Source organism: Tupaia chinensis, unplaced genomic scaffold (genome assembly GCF_000334495.1).
Source record: "Tupaia chinensis unplaced genomic scaffold, TupChi_1.0 Scaffold000287_1, whole genome shotgun sequence".
Lineage (NCBI taxonomy): Eukaryota > Metazoa > Chordata > Mammalia > Scandentia > Tupaiidae > Tupaia > Tupaia belangeri.
The window spans coordinates 159198-163827 of NW_006159771.1; the positions used below are offsets into that span (position 1 = coordinate 159198).

General features: G+C 47.1%; 1 protein-coding gene across 1 annotated transcript in view; it reads right to left on the reverse strand.

The window, feature by feature from the left end:
- TANGO2 (transport and golgi organization 2 homolog) overlaps nt 1–4500 on the reverse strand; it is an 18913-nt gene extending 14413 nt beyond the window's left edge. The window contains exon 1 of the mRNA XM_014588566.2: nt 4053–4500. The gene's annotated coding sequence lies outside the window, so the exon portion shown is untranslated. The remainder of the gene's footprint in view (nt 1–4052) is intronic.
- Nucleotides 4501–4630: the final 130 nt, after the last annotated feature.

The following is a 4630-nucleotide window of genomic DNA, read 5'->3' on the forward strand; positions in this document are numbered from 1 at the left end:
TGGGGCGTGACCATCCCCCCTGGGGGTGATTTCTCGCTTTCTGTCTCTATGTCTCTGTCTGTCTGGCGAGCGCACGCGCCCTACAGTGAAAATCTCTCCAAAATAAAAAAAGAATTATTTAACTTTATTTATTTATTTATTTTTAATTTGAGCAGAGTGGTCTGCCATGTGGGAGTCGGGTGCCCTTAGCCATCATGGCACCTGCTGGCCTCATTATTTTATATATATCTATATCTATATATGTATATAAATATAAAAAAAATTTTTGAGAGGTTTTTGCTAGAAATCACCCCCCTAGGGGGGTGGCCGCACCGCAATCCCTTCTCTTCCATTCTCCTCTCAGGATCTTGGGCACGCACACACACCTGGCCTGAGTTTAAGCCACCGGGCCTGGGACTCGAACCGTGGTCAACTACATGGGAGTCCAGCGACATAGCCATTACGCCAAATGCTGGTCCCACCCCATTATTATTTTTAATTGCATGAGGTTGCATGTGTTCCCCAGAGAGACAGAAAGAGTGAAGGAGAGAGAGAGTGAGAAAGTATTCTCCAATGGGGCATGGTCATGCCACAATCCACTCTCTAGGATTCAAAAGATGGCTGCTCATGTGGGATGTGACTTCCTTAACTACTAGGCTACAGGGATGCCCCTACTTTGTCTTTTTGTTTTTAAATATTGGTATGACTTAAAAGAAAAAACAAATAACAAACAAACTTAGGAAAGGGTCAGCAGGTTAAGGTGTTAGATTCCACAAGGTTGCCCGTATGGTTCAAGTCCCTGACCCAGAGGCTTGAAAACCATGCCATGTGCGTGTGTGTGTGTGTGCCCCAAGTCCTGAAGAGATTAGAGGGGAAGGGACTGCAGTGTGGCCATCCCCCCTGGGGGGTTATTTCTCACTTTCCCCCTCTCTGGCAGGTGCATGTGCCCTATTGCAAAACTAAAACAAAACAAAATCAAGTTTCGGAAAACATTTCATAAAAAGGGGGTGACATCCAAAGCCAGGGAGCCGGTGAGAGATATTGAGGTGACCTGATTTAAGGAAGGGGTTCCAAGGTCACCTTGAAAGACACAATATTGTTAAGAAGACACATGGGACCAGCACATGGCATAATGGCTATGTCGCTGGACTCCCATGTAGTTGACCATGGTTTGAGTCCCAGACCCGGTGGCTTAAACTCACACCGGGCGCATGTGCGTGCGTGCCCAAGATCCCGAGAGGAGAATGGAGGAGACAGGATCGCAGTGTGGCCCTCCCTGGGGAGTGATTTCTCGCTTTCTGTCTCTCTGTCTCTCTCTGTCTTTCTGGTGAGCACATGTGCCCTTATAGCAAAAACCTCTCCAAAAAAAAATAAAAAGGAAGACATGTCTCCCCAAATGAGCAGTAGATTCAACACCCTCCCAGTCAAATCCCAGCAGGTTTTGTGCTTTACAGAGATTAACGAACTCACTCAAAGTGGCACATGCGCACATAAAGGAACTGGAATGGCCAGACTGTTGTGAAGGACAGAGACGGAGGATTCACACCACCTGATTGTGAGACTTCTCCAACGTGAGCGTACTGCAGATCCTGTGGTGGTGGCATCAAGACATGCAAAGACTGGGCTGGATGGCAGTATCGCAGGAGCACAATGCTCTGTGAGACTGACTTCACATGGGGAGGTTCTGGGTTCGCATCTAGAGACCTCCCTGAACACTGCAGTGTATGTACCCATGGTTTGGGACTGTCTGAAGCTCTCTCTGTATCTCTCCCTTATAGAAGAAAGAAACTCAAAACAAAATAAAAAGACACACGCACAGATCAGTGGGACACAAGAGAGTCTGAAATAGACCCACGTGTATATGCTCAGCCGACTTGGAACCAAGTTGCAGAATAATGAAACAGGCAAAAGAACAGCCATTTAATAAATGTTGCCGGAAGTAAAGAGAGGGTCAGTGTAAGGGGGTGAATTTCAACCCCTACTTCGTACCATGTTCGAAAAACGAATTGGAGATAAATCACAGGCCAAAACATAAAACCCCAAATCAGAAGGATTCTAGAGGCAAGCAGAGGAGTACACCGTCAAGATCTTAGGGTAGGCAAAGGCTTTTGAGATAAGACCCAGAGGAGCCAACTGTAAAAGAGGAGACAAATTTCTGCTCACCAAATAAAACATTCTGCTCACCAAACCATGTTCGAAAAACGAATTGGAGATAAATCACAGGCCAAAACATAAAACCCCAAATCAGAAGGATTCTAGAGGCAAGCAGAGGAGTACACCGTCAAGATCTTAGGGTAGGCAAAGGCTTTTGAGATAAGACCCAGAGGAGCCAACTGTAAAAGAGGAGACAAATTTCTGCTCACCAAATAAAACATTCTGCTCACCAAATGATATCATCCCAAACTGCCGCTCACCAAATAAAACATTCTGCTCACCAAATGATATCATCGAGAAAACGAGCAGGCCACATATTTAGCCAACAAAGGACTCCCATACCCAGAACACAGAAAGAACTTTTGCAAATCAATCATTTAAAAAAAGTGAAATTTCTTGTATCTAGCCAAGCATTGAGATTTACCCCTCTTGCATAGAATCACCAAAAAAAAAAAAACCAAATTACATGACACAATGGATTTGGGGACCAGCAGTTAGCGTCATGGCTATGTCGCTGGACTCCCATGTAGCCGACCGCGGTTCAAGTCCCGGACCCGGTGGCTTAAACTCACGCCGGGCGCATGTGTGTGCGTGCCCAAGATCCCGAGAGGAGAATGGAGGAGAAGGGATTGCGGCGTGACCATCCCCTCTGGGAGGTGATTTCTCGCTTTCTGTCTCTCTGTCTCTCTGCGTCTTTCTGGCAAGTGTACTTGCCTATAGCAAAAACCACAAAGCAATGGATTTGAAGACACTGGACAGCAGGTGACAAAGGACCTGAGAAATAGGAAAGAAATGCCATGAGCCTCACAACTGAAGAATCAAGATCCAGGGGTAGAACCGAGGCAAGAGGCCACACAGTCTCCTGGGGCTGAGGGCAGGTGCTGAGAGTCCAGGGAGACCAAAGCAGCTAGGGTCCACTGGACAAAAGACCAAAGAAGAGGGAGCTAAACAGAACCCTGAAGAATTATTATTTTAAGAATTATTTTCTTTAACTTATTTATTTATTTTAATTTGACCAGAGAGGGACAGAGTGAGAAAGAAAGTGAGAAAGCAAGCCACCAGGTCCGGGACTCGAACTGCAGTCAGCCATGTGGGAGTCCAGCGCCCTTAACCACTATGCCACCTGCTGGCCCTGAAGATCTTACCAGTGTAGTTTGTGAGGAAACTACCTGAGGCGGGAAAGAACTGTTCAGAAGGATTAGAGGAGACAGTGCTCACGCAGGGCAGGAAACAGTTCCAGACTGGAAAAACTTCAAGATTCAGAGGACAGTGGGAAGACTGAATAGAATCTTGTCTCAGTAGTGAGGAATAATTAGGCTTAGACTAGGTACAGCTTCAGAGCAGCCCGACCTAACAAATCTGAAAAGTTGACCAGGATAAAACTGTTTTTAAGTAACTGAGTCCCAGGACAAAACTCAAGACTAAAGGTATATTTAAATACTCAGCCCCGACCAAAATCAAATCAACAAATGTCTAGCTTCCAGTCAAAAATGACCAGGCAGGCAGGTGAAACAGCAGGAAAATACAGTTCCCTAAGAGGAATTCAATCAATTAAACTAATCAAGAACGGTTCCCGGGGACCAGCAGTTAGTGTAATGGCTATGTCGCTGGACTCCCATGTAGTTGATCGCGGTTCGAGACCCGGACCCGGCAGGTTAAACTCACGCTAGGTGCATGTGCGTGCGTGCCCAAGATCCCGAGAGGAGAATGGAGGAGAAGGGATTGCAGCGTGGCCATCACCCCTGGCGGGGAACGGGGGAGGGGGGTGATTTCTCACTTTCTGTCTCTCTGTCTTTCTGGTGAGCACACGTGCCCTACAGCGAAAACCTCTCCAAAAAAGAAAGAAAAGAAAAAGAAATCCTTTTGTTCTAGTCCATTTAGCTGCTAGTAACAGAAACGCCTGAGTCTGGGTAACTTACAAGAAAGTTTTTCTTCAGTTCACAGTTTGGAGGTCCAGCCTCCGCAGCCGCATCTGGTGAGGGTCTTGTCACTGCATCACAACACATGGAGGCCGAGAGCTTGAGCAGAGCAGACATGTCTGTCCCCTTTCCCGGCCTTATAAACCCACCAGAACTCAGTCAGGTCACCGCCCTGACCCTAATCACCTCCCCAGAGCCCCACCTTTCAACACTACAATCGTAACGGGATGGGGATGGGCTGTTCCCAGACCTCGCCATCCCTGGGTGATGCCCGCCATTACTAAGCCGCCACCTCGACACATCTCGTGGATCAGTTTGGCCCTCCAGGCTATGAGTGAGCGCTCCCGGTTTGTACCTCGTTCAGTTCAGTAACAAACGTGTCTATCAGCCCCAAATGTTTCCCTTTTCGTGGTAATAAAAACACTAAACATGGGAGCCAGCAAGTGGCGTGGTAGTTAGGGGCACTGGATTCCTACATGGCTGACCGCAGTTTGAGTCCTGGACCGGGCAGCTTGCTTTCACGCTTTCCCTTTCTCTCTCTCTGTCTCTCTCTGATCAAATTAAGAAATAATAATAAT